Source organism: Triticum urartu, chromosome 7A (genome assembly GCF_056163025.1).
Source record: "Triticum urartu cultivar PI428250 chromosome 7A, HENAU_Tu73, whole genome shotgun sequence".
NCBI lineage: Eukaryota > Viridiplantae > Streptophyta > Magnoliopsida > Poales > Poaceae > Triticum > Triticum urartu.
The window spans coordinates 109414067-109431956 of NC_141879.1; the positions used below are offsets into that span (position 1 = coordinate 109414067).

At 42.8% G+C, this 17890-nt stretch overlaps 1 long non-coding RNA gene and 1 pseudogene across 1 annotated transcript; both read left to right on the top strand.

The window, feature by feature from the left end:
- The first annotated feature begins 2197 nt into the window (after positions 1-2197).
- Positions 2198-3109, top strand: LOC147958358 (zinc finger BED domain-containing protein RICESLEEPER 3-like; annotated as a pseudogene).
- A 2149-nt stretch (positions 3110-5258) lies between these two features.
- LOC147958359 (uncharacterized) lies at positions 5259-5725 on the top strand. The gene is made up of 2 exons (XR_015609651.1): positions 5259-5375; positions 5465-5725. It is a non-coding gene; the product is annotated as an uncharacterized LOC147958359 (long non-coding RNA).
- The last annotated feature ends 12165 nt before the right edge of the window (positions 5726-17890 follow it).

Genomic DNA, 17890 nt, shown 5'->3' on the forward strand with positions numbered 1-17890 from the left:
AACATAAAAAAATTACAAGCCCAGTCGGCCAGCCAAACTGGGCCTTCTGCTTTATTCCTTCAACCTAGCCCAATTGCCCTAGGGAAACTCACAAGCGACACCCCCAGTCCCAGACCCCAGTCCCTGACGCAGAGGAGAGAGACCGAGAGAGGCCAGCCGCGCAGAGCAGAATATGGGTGGCAGCGGTGGCGCCCTAGCTTAGCTAGGTCATACTCCGGCGCATCCATCCGCCCCCTCCGCGGCTCCACCCCCCCAGCAGGCAAAGCTCCGTGCCTCCGTCCATCTCCGCCTTCCGTCCTCCATCGCACACACCGGCGATGCTGACCTCCGCCATCCGTCCTCCGCATCGCCGCTGACCTCCGGCTCCGCCCTCTTTCCTCCACATTGTTGATTCGCAGACTCGCTGACCTCCGCGGCTCCGTCCTCCGTCGTGCTCGCCGACGCACGCTTCCACGGAGCAACACGAGCTGTGGACGCCATCATGGTAAGCCCATTCTTTGACCTTTAGTTCGATCTGGTTGGATACTTGTTCAGTAGCATAGCATCTCCCTGATCTCATGATACATACATTAGTTGGTTCAGTTTGGTTGCAGACTTGCAGTAGTAGTGGCTGAGAAAAAAAAGCATTTGCTAGTTCGGCTGCAGTAGTAACTAGTAGTGGGCTACTGGCTGAGAAAAACAAGCACTTCCGTTCAGTTGCAGTAGTGTGTGTTTGCTACTAAACAATTATTTCATTACTTTCCACTGTTGGTTCTGTTGTTAGTACTAATCTGAATGGGAACTACCTAACTTATTTCTTCAGGTGTCCGATAGTGTCAATCTTGGTGCTGGTTATGCTGCTAGTCATGGTTCCTCTTCCTTACCTGAAACACAACCTGATGTTACCCCTGACAGTGTTAGCAAGAAAAGGAACAAGAGGTCAAAGGCATGGGCACACTTCACAATTCAGAACGATGATCCAGATCATGCAAACTGCAACTATTGTAGTGCTATATTAGGCTGCAAATCCACATCGGCAGGTACTGCTTCTTTAGTAAACCATTTGAAGATTTGCAAAAAGAATCCTGCCCACATCGGTAGCAATCAGACCGAGCTTACCTACCAAGTTTGTGATGATGGCAATTCTGTGGTTCCTTGGCAATACAATGAGAAAGAAGTTAGAGAAGCATTTGCTCGCATGATAGTGATAGATGAGCTTCCGTTCATATTTGCAGAGAAAGAAGGATTTAGGTTCTTCATGTCTAAAGCTTGCCCTAGGTTCAATGTGCCATCTAGGACCACTATGTATAGAGATATCATTGCTCTTTATGAAACTGAGAAAGCTATGCTTAGAAAGTATTTCATCGATTCACGTCAAACTGTTTGCCTCACCACTGATACATGGACATCAAAAAGACAGCAAAGCTACATGGTTCTTATTGCACATTTCATCGATTCTTCGTGGAACCTTAGGAAAAAAATTATTAGCTTTGTCTTGGTAGATGGACACAAAGGGGACGATATTGGGAAATCGTTAGAAAAATTACTGATTGAGTGGGGCATTGAACGAGTGTGCACTATTACAGTAGATAATGCGAGTTCTAATGACACCTGCTTAGCCTACATGAAGAGATCTTTGACTAATAGGGTCTGCACACATGCAAGAAGTCAATATCTTCACATGAGGTGTGTGGCTCACATTGTTAATCTTGTGGTTCAAGATGGGCTAAAGATAATGTGCCATCCTGTAAACAGAATTCGCCATGCTATCAAGTTTGTTAGAGCCTCCCCAACTAGACTGGATGTATTTAAGAAGTGTGTGCAGCTAAGCAAGGTAGCGAGCAAAGGTTTGATTAATATTGATGTGGCTACTAGATGGAACTCTACATTTGTAATGCTAGACAATGTTGAGAAATTTGAGAGGGCATTTGAGCAATATGCACTTCATGATCCCAACTACAAGACCGAGTTAGAAAAAACTGGTCCAGAACCTAAGCCCGATGCTCTTGACCAACGGGGTCCTCCAACTCAAAGTGATTGGGTATATGTTCGTGAGTTCAAACAATTCCTCCAACACTTCTATGACCTCACGAATAAGGTTTCTGGCACCAAGTATGTTACAGCCAACACCTTCTTGGAAGAGATTGCTGATGTTAACTTTTTGTTGGGTGAATGGAGTGATCATGTGATCTGTGGTGATGATGAAATATTTAAATGCATGGCTCTCAAGATGAAAGCGAAGTATGAGAAGTATTGCGGTGATCCTGAAAAGATGAACAAATATATATTCATTGCCGCCATCCTTGATCCTAGGTATGTGGTTGACTGGCTGTTGTTCTTTTGTCAACTATATGTATGCTGTTCTTAATGTCTTTCTAACTTGCCTTGTCTTGTCTTAATTCTTTATGCAAGGACCAAGGAATCTCATTTCTTTAAGGACATGATTGAAGACACCTATGGTTGTATAATAGGTAACAGAATCTTGACTTCTTCACACAACGAATTTGTCTCTCTTTTTGGAGAATACAAAGAATTGTATGGAACCAGTTCTACTAGTGAATTAGCATCATAAGCTCGTGCTAGTGAAAATGCTTCTGAAAATTCTCTTATGAGGTCACGCTACAACAAGAAGAGAATGAGAACTTGTGGAGAGGGTAGCACTAGCTCAAATATGAGAACTGAATTAGACAAGTACCTAGCTGAGGATACCGAAGAGTTGACTGCAGAATTTGACCTTCTTGAGTGGTGGAAGTTGAATGCTGCTCACTTTCCTGTCCTGTCAAAAATGGCTCGTGATATACTAGCAATCCCATCTCAACGGTTGCTTCTGAATCAGCTTTTAGCACTAGTGGCCGTATTCTTGATGACTTCAGAAGCTCTTTGACACCAGTGACACTCCAAGCGTTGATATGTACGCAAGATTGGTTGCGTAGTAAGCCTATCAATGTTGAACTCGATCTTGCTGAGTTGACCAAACTGGAGGAAGGTACTTAAATGGGTGTGCATTTCAGTTATTTCAATGACCATGCAAAATTTATGTTATTTACTCGATCATGCAATATTTCTGTTACTTTTTGTAGGTGTGGGAGCCCTTCGATTGGACGATAATGGTGTAATATCGATTGATTGATCTTCATGTGTGGAACTGGAGTGGAAACTTGTGCAAGTTGCTGCCTGAAGTGATGAAGTTTGTGTGTGTCATCAGTCATGTGTTGAACCCATTTTGCGCTATGTTGAACTTTGGCTGTGTTGAACTTGCTTGTTCTAGAATTTATTGTACTTGTACTCAGCTTATGCGCCAGAATTTCACATGAACTTGTAATGGAGTTTATTATCTTCATGTTGTTGTTCCAGAATTTCTTCATGTTGTTGTACTGGACATGTACTAAGTGCTTGTACTAGATTGATTTGTGCCTTGTGTTATTGTGCAGTTCTGCTGGTACTTGACTGCTTGTACTTGTAGTCTTGAGTCTTGACCTTGTACTGGATTGTGCTTGTATGTACTATAAGTGCTTTGTACTGGAACATAAATTGTCTAGAATTTCTTCAAACACGTCACTAGGCTGTGCTTGTACCCCCTACTTGTATTGGACATGTACTAAATTTGTTTCTTCATGTAGCAAAACCATGTGTTGATCAGAAGTTCGCGTCAACTTTGGTTAATTTGGTTATTACCGAAACCGAACCGAAAGCAAATTGTTACAACCGAAACCAAACCGTATCTATGTATAAAACCGTATAAACCGAAGTATAAAAACCGTATAAACCGATAACCGTATAAACCGAACCGAATCAAACCGAAAAAACCGAATGCACAGGCTGAGAGCTAGATCGCCCCCAGGGGCCGAACTAGCGTCGGTTCGCCCCCAGACCGCCCTTTTTTAGCGCCCTGGGGGGCCAAACGGCGGGAGATGCTCTTAGGCACACCTTGGGCCTTGCCTAGTCCTTGGACTGCACGGCCCTGGCCTTATTGCCTATGCGCATTGTGCCGCTCCTTGGGGCCACAACTATTTTATGCGTTGGTCTCTATGATAAGTGCAGCCCTGCACGCAGCGGCAGTTGCACGCAGCGCATCCACGGCTGGTACTGCGCCGCGATTTGGACCGGCTGCAAGTGCTACTTGGAGTATAGAGCTGCGAAAGCGAGCAATATGCTTCGTATTTGCTGTATTCGTTGTACCGCGCACTGACAGGGCGACTGACGCACACTTGCATAGCACTGTGCGAGCGCAGGATGAAGGACACAATATTATCGTTGCGACAAGCACTGTATAACATAAACACTTTACACCTAGATGCATGTATTTAAGGCCCATGCACAAGCCGTTGTCCCAGTACCGATTGTTTTGCACGTTCCCGTTCAAACAAGCACACAAGCACAGCTTGTTGCCCCGATCCATCGACGCCGCTGTGCCACGATGTCCCAGAGCTCATCTTCTGCACATCGCCTCCGTACCCCCCGCCACCGCTGCCATTGATCCTGTGCCCGAGATGCGCCGGAACGAGGACTAGATGGTTTGTCTTCGGGACAGACCGGAACCCCGGTGTTCATTTCTACAAGTGCCCGAATCAGGGAATAAGTTTGTTTATTTGAAACTGACGGCTTTGCTTTGCGGATGTTGCAGTTTCCGACTTTGCTTTGCGTTTTCTTGTTCATCATTCAGTTTTGAAACTGACGCAGGATGAAGGGCCGTGCGACTTCTGGTTGTGGGAGGACTAGTACGCGTTCTTCATCACCGGCGTTGGCATCAACCTTCTCATCGAGGCAGCCGGAGGTGGGACCAACGTGATGTTCGGTATCGGCCGGGCCATGGAGGATGTATGCATTGCAACTAGGAACACCATGATGATTTGCTTGTTCATGCTCCTGCTGCTGCTCGCCAAGGCAGTCGGTGGGCAGTGACGATCCCACAGTGCCGGTGTTCGACGCGGAGAGGTTGGTGCATGGGCATGATTTTAGGATTAATGAATTTAGCAGCCGCGTGTGCATGAGTAGTTCCGTTAGCGCAGCTGGTGCAATAGAATCTTATGTAATCGGCAAGGTATTTCTAATCTTCATTTACATGTATTAAATCACCCAGACTGATGAGTCTCCTGGACTGTTATGTATCATTTGCACCCACGGCCGACGAGTTTTGTGCATGCCTGCGGAGGCACATGGGCCAGCGGCCGGTCAGTCAAAAAGTGCACAGAGGAGGACACGCATGGTCAAACGTAACCCAATCCCCAGCCACTCTGCAATTAATTAAAGCGACCGCACGCACATGCTGGGGCCACCCACTCCCCTGCTCGCAACACTGTACACCACGAGTTGCGTCCATCTGCAGAACAGAGCATCGGAGAAGTGCCCGCTCTCGCCGGGCGACGCATCAGGCGGCGGATCCGCCGCGCAGCTAGGTACGGTGCGAACCTCAGCCACGGGCGCTTGGCATAGCTACCCCAACCTCTAGACTAACCCCACTCCTCCCCCCACCTGCCCCTTGTAGATTTTTCGATGGGAGAAGAAGAACACCATCTCAGACGACAGATCCAAACTCCGGGCGCCATGGCGATAGAGGGAGAGCAGGAGCCAGAAGGCGGTGAAGTAGCAGCTCTTGCCGGATCATCAAGAAAGTCCACATCATACACATCTAGAATAGCTATTCATAAAGTAGTAGAGGTCATGGCTGCATTATCCGACTACCAAAGATTTCTGGTAGAGAAGATTGGTTTTTAGGGAGTATTGCACATTCCCATGATACCGAAAATCAACTTAAAGTTTAGCAAGTTCCTCATGACTAAGGTGGATGTCAAAGACCATGCTACATCTTGAGCTTGTGTTGGTTTTCCCCAAAGAGGAAGGGATGATGCAGCAGAGTGGCGTAAGTATTTCCCTCAGTTTTTGAGCACCAAGGTATCAATCCAATAGGAGCCCACGCTCAAGTCCCTCGTACCTGCACAAAGCGATAGCTACTCACAACCAACGCGATTAGGGGTTGTCAAGCCCTTCACGGTCACTTACGAGAGTGAGATCTGATAGATATAATATTTTTGGTGTTTTTGGTATAAAGATGCAAAGTAAAAAGTAAAGACAAAGTAAAAAGCAAAGCAAGATTAAAGTGATGGAGATTGATATGATGAGAATAGACCCCGGGGCCATAGGTTTCACTAGTGGCTTCTCTCAAGAGCATAAGTATTCTACGGTGGGTGAACAAATTACTGTTGAGCAATTAACGGAATTGAGCTTAGTTATGAGAATATCTAGGCATGATCATATATATAGGCATCACGTCCGTGACAAGTAGATCGAAACGATTCTGCATCTACTACTATTACTCCACTCATCGACCACTATCCAGCATGCATCTAGAGTATTAAGTTAAAAATAGAGTAACGTCTTAAGCAAGATGACATGATGTAGAGAGATAAATTCATGCAATATGAAATAAACCCCATCTTGTTATCCTCGATGGCAACGATACAATACGTGCCTTGCTGCCCCTTCTGTCACTGGGTAAGGACACCGCACGATCGAACCCAAAGCTAAGCACTTCTCCCATGGCAAGAACTACCAATCTAGTTGGCCAAACCAAACGGATAATTCGAAGAGACTTGCAAAGATAACCAATCATACATAAAAGAATTTAGAGAAGATTCAAATATTGTTCATAGATAGACTTGATCATAAACCCACAATTCATCGGTCTCAACAAACACACCGCAAAAAGAAGATTACATCGAATAGATCTCCACAAGAGAAGGGAGAACTTTGTATTGAGATTCAAAAAGAGAGAAGAAGCCATCTAGCTACTAACTATGGACCCGAAGGTCTGAAGTAAACTACTCACACTTCATCGGAGAGGCTATGATGATGTAGAAGCCCTCCGTGAGGACGGCCCTCTTCCGGCGGAGCTCCGGAACAGGCCCCAAGATGGGATCTCGTGGATACAGAAATTTGCGGCGGTGGAATTAGGTTTTTGGCTCCTGTTCTGATCGTTTGGGGGTACGTGTGTATATATAGGAGGAAGAAGTACGCCGGAGGAGCAACGAGGGGCCCACGAGGCAGGGGGTGCGCCCCCACCCTCACGACCGCCTCTTTTGTTCCTTGGAGCAGGGTCCAAGTCTCCTGGATCACGTTCGGTGAGAAAATCACGTTCCCGAAGATTTTATTCCGTTTGGACTCCGTTTGATATTCCGTTTATCCGAAACACTGAAATAGGTAAAAAAACAGCAATTCTGGGCTGGGCCTCCGATTAATAGGTTAGTCCCAAAAATAATATTAAAGTGGAAAATAAAGCCCAATATAGTCCAAAACAGTAGATAATATAGCATGGAGCAATCAAAAATTATAGATACGTTGGAGATGTATCAGGCATCCCCAAGCTTAATTCCTGCTCGTCCTTGAGTAGGTAAATGATAAAAAGAGAATTTTTGATGTGGAGTGCTGCTTGGCATAATTTCAATGCAAATCTTCTTAATTGTGGTATGAATATTCAGATTAGAAAGATTGAAGACAAAAGTTTATATTGACATAAAAATAATAATACTTCAAGCATACTAATAAAGCAATTATGTCTTCTCAAAATAATATGGCCAAAGAAAGTTATCCCTACAAAATCATATAGTCTGGCTATGCTCCATCTTCACCACACAAAGTGTTTAAATCATGCACAACCCCGATGAGAAGCCAAGCTATTGTTTCATACTCTAACTTTTTCAAAACTTTTTCAATCTTCACGCAATACATGAGCGTGAGCCATGGATATAGCACTATAGGTGGAATAGAATGGTGGTTGTGGAGAAGACAAAAAAGGAGAAGATGGTCTCACATCAACTAGGCGTATCAACGGGCTATGGAGATGCCCATCAATAGATATCAATGTGAGTGAGTAGGGATTGCCATGCAATGGATGCACTAGAGCTATAAGTATATGAAAGGTCAAAAAGAAACTAAGTGGGTGTGCATCCAACTTGTTTGTTCACGAAGATCTAGGGCAATTTTTTGAGGAAGCCCATCATTGGAATATACAAGCCAAGTTATATAATGTAAAATTCCCACTAGTATATGAAAGTGATAACATGAGAGACCCTCTACTATGAAGATCATGGTGCTACTTTGAAGCACAAGTGTGGTAAAAGGATAGTAACATTGTCCCTTCTCTCTTTTTCTCTCATCATATTTTTATTTGGGCCTTTTTATGGCCTCTTTTTATTTGGGCTTCTTTGGCCTCTTTTTTTATTTTATTTTTCGTCCGGAGTCTCATCCCGACTTATGGGGGAATCATAGTCTCCATCATTCTTTCCTCACTGGGACAATGCTCTAATAATGATGATCATCACACTTTTATTTTTCTTATAACTCAACAATTACAACTCGATACTTAGAACAAAATATGACTCTATGTCAATGCATCCGACGGTGTACCGGGATATGCAATATGACAATGATGGAGTGTGTCATGATGAACTAGATGGTGAAAAGTTGCATGGCAATATATCTCGGAATGGCTATGGAAATGCCATAATAGGTAGGTATGGTGGCTGTTTTGAGGAAGGTATATGGTAGGTGTATGATACCGGCGAAAGGTGCGCGGTATTAGAGAGGCTAGCAAAGATGGAAGGGTGAGAGTGCGTATAATCCATGGACTCAACATTAGTCATAAAGAACTCATATACTTATTGCAAAAATCTAGAAGTTATCAAAGCAAAGTATTATGTGCATGCTCCTAGGGGTATAGATTGGTAGGAAAAGACCATCGCTCGTCCCCGACCGCCACTCATAAGGAAGACAATCAATAAACAAATCATGCTCCGATTTCATCACATAACGGTTCACCATACGTGCATGCTACGAGAATCACAAACTTTAACACAAGTATTCTTTAAATTCACAATGACTCAACTAGCATGACTTTAATATTATCACCTCCATATCTCAAAACAATTATCAAGCTTCAATCTTTTCTTAGTATTCAACACACTCAAAAGAAAGTTTCACAAATCTTGAATACCAAGCATATTATTATTAAGCAAATTACCATGCTATTAAGAGACTCTCAAAATAATTTAATTGAAGCATGAGAGATCAATAGTTTCTTTAAAACGAATCCACCACCGTGGTCTAAAAGATCTAAGTGAAGGACATAGAGCAAAATTATAACGCTCAAAAGATATAAGTGAAGCACATAGAGCAAAACTACTTAGCTCAAAAGATATAAGTGAAGCACATAGAGTATTCTATCAAATTTTAATTCATGTATGGCTCTCTCAAAAGGTGTGTACAGCAAGGATGATTGTGGCATACTAAGACACAAAGACACAAATAATATAAGACGCTCCAAGCAAAACACATATCATGTGGTGAATAAAAATATAGCTCCAAGTAAATTACCGATGGAAGTGGACGAAAGAGGGGATGCCTTCCGGGGCATCCCCAAGCTTTGACTTTTTGGTGTCCTTGGATTATCTTGGGGGTGCCATGGGTATCCCCAAGCTTAGGCTCTTGCCACTCCTTGTTCCATGATCCATCAAAAGAATTCACCCAAAACTTGAAAACTTCACAACACAAAACTCAAAATAGAAAACTCGTGAGCTCAGTTAGCGAAAGAAAACAAAAGACCACTTCAAGGTACTGTAATGAACTCATTATTTATTTATATTGTTGTTAACCCTACTGTATTCCAACTTCTCTATGGATTATAAACTATTTTACTAGCCATAGATTCATCAAAATAAGCAAACAACACACAAAAACAGAATCTGTCAAAAACAGAACAGTCTGTAGTAATCTGTAGCTAGTGCAAGATCTGGAACCCCAAAAATTATAAAATAAATTGCTGGACGTGAGGAATTTATCTATTAATCATATGCAAAAAGAATTAACTAAATAGCGCTCTTCAAATAAAAATGACAGCAGTTCTCGTGAGCGCTAAAGTTTCTGTTTTTTACAGCAAGTTCAACAAGACTTTCCCCAAGTCTTCCCAACGGTTCTACTTGGCACAAACACTAATTAAACACAAAAAACACAACCAAAACAGAGGCTAAATAATTTATTTATTACTAAACAGGAGAAAAATGCAAGGAATAAAAATAAAATTGGGTTGCCTCCCAACAAGCGCTATCGTTTAACGCCCCTAGCTAGGCATAAAAGCGAGGATAGGTCTAGGTATTGCCATCTTTGGTAGGCAATCCATAAGTGTCTCTCATGATAGTTTCATATGGTAATTTTATTTTCTTTCTTGGAAAGTGTTTCATGCCCTTTTTTAATGGAAATTGAAATCTAATATTCCCTCCTTCATATCAATAATCGCACCAACCGTTCTAAGGAAAGGTCTACCAAGAATAATAGGGCAAGAAGGATTGCAATCTATATCAAGAACAATGAAATCTACGGGCACATAATTCCTATTTGCAACAATAAGAACATCATTAATCCTTCCCATAGGTTTCTTAATAGTGGAATCCGCAAGATGCAAGTTTAGAGAGCAATCATCAAAATTACGGAAATCTAGTAAATCACACAAAGTCTTGGGAATAGTAGAGACACTAGCACCCAAATCACACAAAGCATAAAACTCATGATCTTTAATTTTAATTTTAATAGTTGGTTCCCACTCATCATAGAGTTTTCTAGGGATAGAAACTTTCAACTCAAGTTTTTCTTCATCAGATTGCATCAAGGCATCAACAATATGTTCGGTGAAGGCTTTATTTTTGACTATAAGCATGTGGAGAATTTAGCACGGATTGCAACAAGGAAATACAATCAATTAAAGAGCAACTTTCATAATTAAATTCCTTGAAATCCAATATAGTGGGTTTAGCAACATCTAAATTTTTATTTCTTTCAATCCCACTTTCATCAATTTCATCATTAAGATCTAAATACTCTGAATTTTTAGAATGCCTTCTAGGTAAAGGAAGATCATATTCAGTTTCATAAAGATTCATATTGCAAAATAAAGATTTAATAGGAGACACATCAATAACTTTTAGATCTTCATCTTGATTTTCATAGGTATTGGAAGAACACGCTTTAATAAAGGCATCTTTGGAAGCACGCATCCTAGCGGTTCTTTCCTTGCACTCATCAATGGAAATTCTCATGGCTTTGAGAGACTCATTGATATCATGCTTAGGAGGAATGGATCTAAGCTTTAAAGAATCAACCTCAAGAGAAATTCTATCAACGTTTCTAGCAAAATCATCAATTTTAAGCAATATCTCCTCAAGCAAAGCATTAAAATTCTTTTGTGAATTCATAAACTCTTTAACACTATTCTCAAATTCAGAGGGCATCTTATTATAATTTCCATAAGAGTTGTTGTAGGAATTACCATAATTATTAGAAAGATTACTAGGATATGGCCTAGGATTAAAATTCCCTCTATAAGCGTTGTTACCAAAATTATTCCTACCAACAAAATTCACATCCATAGATTCATTATTATTCTCAATCAAAGTATACAAAGCCATATCATTAGGATCAGAAGAAACACTCTTAGTAGCAAATAATTTCATAAGTTCATCCATCTTTCCACTCAACACATTAATTTCTTCTATCGCATGCACTTTTTTATTAGAAGATCTTTCAGTATGCCATTGAGAATAATTAACCATAATATTATCTAGGAGTTTAGTAGCATCTCCTAAAGTGATTTCCATAAAAGTGCCTTTCGCGGACGAATCTAAAAGATTTCTAGAAGCAAAATTCAATCCGGCATAAAATTTTTGTATAATCATCCACAAATTCAAACCATGAGTAGGGCAATTACGTATCATTAATTTCATTCTCTCCCAAGCTTGTGCAACATGTTCATGATCAAGTTGTTTAAAGTTCATAATATCGTTTCTAAGAGAGATGATCTTAGCGGGAGGAAAATACTTAGAGATAAAAGCATCTTTGCACTTGTTCAATGAATCAATACTATTCTTAGGCAAAGACGAAAACCAAGCTTTAGCACGATCTCTAAGCGAAAAAGGAAATAGCTTCAATTTAACGACATCATTATTGACATCTTTTTTCTTTTGCATATCACATAAATCAACGAAGCTATTCAGATGAGTAGCGGCATCTTCACTAGGAAGGTCGGTGAATTGATCTTTCATAACAAGATTCAACAAAGCAGTATTAATTTCACAAGATTCAGCATCGGTAACAGGAGCAATCGGAGTGCTAAGGAAATCATTATTTTTGGTATTGGTGAAGTCACATAATTTAGTAGTATCTTGAGCCATCGCGACAAGCAAGCAATCTAACACACGAGCAAACAAAAGCAAACGGGAAAAAAGAGGCAAATAGAGAGGGAGGATAGGGAGAGAGAGGGCGAATAAAATGGCAAGGGTGAATTGGGGGGAGAGGAAAACGAGAGGCAAATGGTAAATAATGTAATGGGAGAGATAGGGATTGTGATGGGTACTTGGTATGTTGACTTTTTGCGTAGACTCCCCGGCAACGGCGCCAGAAATCCTTCTTGCTACGTCTTGATCTTGCGTTGGTTTTCCCCGAAGAGGAAGGGATGATGCAGTAGAGTAGCGTAAGTATTTCCCTCAGTTTTTGAGAACCAAGGTATCAATCCAGTAGGAGCCCATGCTCAAGTCCCTCGTACCTGCACAAAGCGATAGCTACTCACAACCAACGCGATTAGGGGTTATCAAGCCCTTCACAGTCACTTACGAGAGTGAGATCTGATAGATATAATATTTTTGGTGTTTTTGGTATAAAGATGCAAAGTAAAAACTAAAGCCAAAGTAAAAAAGCAAAGCAAGATTAAAGTGATGGAGATTGATATGATGAGAATAGACCCGGGGGCCATAGGTTTCACTAGTGGCTTCTCTCAAGAGCATAAGTATTCTACGGTGGGTGAACAAATTACTGTTGAGCAATTGACAGAATTGAACATAGTTATGAGAATATCTAGGCATGATCATGTATATAGGCATCACGTCCGAGACAAGTAGATCGAAACGATTCTGCATCTACTACTATTACTCCACTCATCGACCGCTATCCAGCATGCATCTAGAGTATTAAGTTAAAAACAGAGTAACGCCTTAAGCAAGATGACATGATGTAGAGAGATAAATTCATGCAATATGAAATAAACCCCATCTTGTTATCCTCGATGGCAACGATACAATACATGCCTTGCTGCCCCTTCTATCACTGGGTAAGGACACCGCAAGATCGAACCCAAAGCTAAGCACTTCTCCCATGGCAAGAACTACCAATCTAGTTGGCCAAACCAAACGGATAATTCGAAGAGACTTGCAAAGATAACCAATCATACATAAAAGAATTCAGAGAAGATTCAAATATTGTTCATAGATAGACTTGATCATAAACCCACAATTCATCGGTCTCAACAAACACACCGCAAAAAGAAGATTACATCGAATAGATCTCCACAAGAGAGGGGGAGAACTTTGTATTGAGATCCAAAAAGAGAGAAGAAGCCATCTAGCTACTAACTATGGACCTGAAGGTTTGAAGTAAACTACTCACACTTCATCGGAGAGGCTATGATGATGTAGAAGCCCTCCGTGATGACGGCCCTCTTCCGGCGGAGCTCCGGAACAGGCCCCAAGATGAGATCTCGTGGATACAGAAAGTTGCGGCGGTGGAATTAGGTTTTTGGCTCCTGTTCTGATCGTTTGGGGGTACGTGTGTATATATAGGAGGAAGAAGTACGCCGGAGGAGCAACGAGGGGCCCACGAGGCAGGGCGCGCCCCCACCCTCGCGACCGCCTCTTTTGTTCCTTGGAGCAGGGTCCAAGTCTCCTGGATCACGTTCGGTGAGAAAATCACGTTCCTGAAGATTTTATTCCGTTTGGACTCCGTTTATCCGAAACACTGAAATAGGCAAAAAACAGCAATTCTGGGCTGGGCCTCCGGTTAATAGGTTAGTCCCAAAAATAATATAAAAGTGGAAAATAAAGCCCAATATAGTCCAAAACAGTAGATAATATAGCATGGAGCAATCAAAAATTATAGATACGTTGGAGACGTATCAGACCACTGCATCATCTTGAGAGACGGGGGACGCCAATTAAATTCTACCCAGAGGATTTCCACAAAGTTGTTGGCATCCCATGCGGGCAACGAGATATACATGGAATGGACGCACACATCACAAGCGAAGCAATTGATTTCATCAGGAACTCCATAGGATGGACAGACAAATTCGATCGCAGTTTAAGCTCGCTTGAAGCGTTCATTTGCAAGGAAATAAATGAACTATCTAGCCGTTTAGAGAAGGATTGCTTCAAGACGGCGTTCGTCATCTTCGTGATGGGCAATCTGTTTGCTCCATGCACCAAGCATGACTACTCAACCATTGACTATTGGGGGGCCATTAAGGACGCCGACAACATCGCCCTCTTCAATTGGTGAAAATATTTATTTGAAGATCTACTGGAAGTAGTTCGCAAACTGAAGTTGGAAACAGATGCAGACATAACTTTGAACCACCTCTCCGGGTGTCATCTATTTCTTCAGGTAAATGCCTCAAAATCGAAGCCAACATGCCCAAGGGAATCATCCCCTTTTACATACATGGTTGGTTATGTGGAACCTGGGAATGTCAACACTAATAGATTGAAATGTATTTTATGCATACAGGTTTTCGTACCGGACAATGTTGAGTTGGGCATTATGAACTTAAAGCAAACTACCATGCCACAGATACAATTATTCGATGGAGCGACCCTCAAACGGATGATCCTCGTGTGCTTAGCAAGAAAGCTAGGGGAAACAATTTTCATTGTCTCGGAGGGAATCACCACACCAATCTATATTTTATACACATTAATTAGAATCATGAACTGGGCTAACTAGGCGCTAGCTCACGCAGGCAAGACACTGGAACGCCATGTGCTACACCTGGCACAACTACAAAAACGAGATGCACGCCAAGAAGAAGGCAATAGAGACCAGGGCTGAAGGTTCAGCAAATCAGTACGCAATTGTCAAACACACCCCAGTCGTAACACGAAAGGAAGAGCACATCAACCCGGACATAGCCATTGGGCACCTTACACAGACACCAAGCAGTAGTGTCGACTTCAGCCCTGGAGACTATGCTCACTGGATTTAGATGCAAAAACCAAAACTAGTGAGTGACGTTACGTACAAATCACGCCCAAGATGGGAAGACCATGAGAGCATTTTGGTTCTGTGCACGTCTCAGGGGTGCGCTCATTTTATTTTTTTCACATCTCATGATGCTAATAATCGGCCGTCTCTTTTCATTTCAGGCTGCTTCTCCCTTAGGTTGGGCACTGAAAGAGCACAACACAAAGTGTGTCCACATTGCAAACAAAATGAAAAGGAACATTGCAAATGAGAACATTCGATTCATGAAGAAGCTGCTTCAACTTTATTCTGCCAAACCAAAACTTGCCACACCCGCACCAAAACCATCTTATTGTGCCGCTGATAACCCACAAGTATAGGGAATCAATTGTAGCCTCTTTCGATAAGTAAGAGTGTCGAACCCAACTAGGATCTAAAGGTAGAACAAATATTCCCTCAAGTTCTATCCACCACCGATACAACTCTACGCACGCTTAACATTCGCCTTACCTAGAACAAGTATGAAACTAGAAGTACTTTGTAGGTGTTGTAGGCTAGGTTTGCAAGATAATAAAGAGCATGTAAATAAAAGCTATGGGCTGTTTAGATAAAGACACAACTAAGTTAGTTTCAGTAAAGAGCTTTTTTTCACGAGAAAGTTATTTGTCCCTAGACAATCAATAACTAGACCGGTAATCATTATTGCAATTTTATTTGAGGGAGAGGCATAAGCTAACATACTTTCTCTTCATGGATCATATGCACTTATGATTGGAACTCTAGCAAGCATCTGCAACTACTAAAGATCATTAAGGTAAAAACCCAACCATAGCATTATAAGGCATCAAGTCCTCTTTACTCCCATACGCAAAAAAACCTACTTGCTTGGGTATGTGCTTCTATCACTCACGCCACCCACCATAAGCAAATCATGTACATATTGCAAACCCTACAACGGGGATCCCTCACGCTTGCGTGACACGGAGAGCACCATTGGACAACACCAATAATAAAACATGCAACTCAAACCAATCACAATCATCAATTAACCCATAGGACAAAACAGATCTACTCAAACATCATAGGATAGCCATACATCATTGGGAAATAATATATGGCATTGAGCACCATGTTTAAGTAGAGATTGCAGTGGTTAAAAGAGGGGTTACACCGCTGCATAGAGGGGGGAAGAGTTGGTGATGACGGCGGTGAAGTTGTTGGTGTAGATCGTTGTCGCGATGATGGCCCCGATGGCATTCCGGCACCATCGGGAGAGAGGGGGAGAGAGCCCCACTTCTTATTATTCTTCCTTGACCTTCCCCCCTAGATGGGAGAAGGGTTTCCCCTCCGGTCCATGGCCGCCATGGCGGCGGAGGGGCGAGAGCCCCGTCGACATTGGATCTCTCCTCTCTGTTTCCTTCTGTTTCTGCGCTCCCCGATTCTATGAAGGAAATATGCCCTAGAGGCAATAATAAAGTTATTATTTATTTCCTTATTTCATGATAAATGTTTATTATTCATGCTAGAATTGTCTTGTGACACCCCCGATTTAATCGTACACTAATCATACACGCAAACGTGTACGATCAAGATCAGGGACTCACGGGAAGATATCACAACACAACTCTACAACTAAAATAAGTCATACAAGCATCATATTACAAGCTAGGGGCCTCGAGGGCTCGAATACAAGAGCTCGATCATAGACGAGTCAGCGGAAGCAACAATATCTGAGTACAGACATAAGTTAAACAAGTTTGTCTTAAGAAGGCTAGCACAAACTGGGATACAGATCGAAAGAGGCGCAGGCCTCCTGCCTGGGATCCTCCTAACTACTCCTGGTCGTCGTCAGCGGGCATCACGTAGTAGTAGGCACCTCCGGTGTAGTAGGAGTCGTCGTCGAAGGTGGCGTCTGGCTCCTGGGCTCCAACATCTGGTTGCGACAACCAGGTAGAAGGGATAGGGGAAAAGAGGGAGAAAGCAACCGTGAGTACTCATCCAAAGTACTCGCAAGCAAGGAGCTATACTACATATGTATGCATTGGTATCAACTGGAATAAGGCTGTTATAGGTGGACTGAACTGCAGAAAGCCGGATTAAGAGGGGGATAGCTAGTCCTTTCGAAGACTACGCTTCTGGCAGCCTCCGTCTTGCAGCATGTAGAAGAGATTAGACTGAAGTCCTCCAAGTAGCATCGCATAGCATAATCCTAACCGATGATCCTCCCCTCGTCGCCCTGTGAGAGAGCGACCACCGGTTGTATCTGGCACTTGGAAGGGTGTGTTTTATTAAGTATCCGGTTCTAGTTGTCATAAGGTCAAGGTACAACTCCAAATCGTCCTGTTACCGAAGATCACGGCTATTCGAATAGATTAACTTCCCTGCAGGGATGCACCACATACCCCAACACGCTCGATCCCATTTGGCCGGACACACTTTCCTGGGTCATGCCCGGCCTCGGAAGATCAACACGTCGCAGCCCCACCTAGACCAACAGAGAGGTCAGCACGCCGGTCTAAACCTAAGCGCCCAGGGGTCTGGGCCCATCGCCCTTAGCACACCTGCACGTTGCGAACGCGGCCGAAAGCAGACCTAGCCTAGTGGCCTTCCAGTCCAATCCGGCGCGCGCCACTCAGTCGCTGACGTCACGAAGGCTTCGGCTGATACCACGACGCCGGGATACCCATAACTACTCCCGCGTAGATGGTTAGTGCGTATAGACCAAATGGCCAGACTCAGATCAAATATCCAGATCTCGTTAAGCGTGTTAAGTATCCGCGAACGCCGACCAGGGCCAGGCCCACCTCTCTCCTAGGTGGTCGGAACCTGCCCTGCCGCTCCGCCTCAAAGATCCACTCGC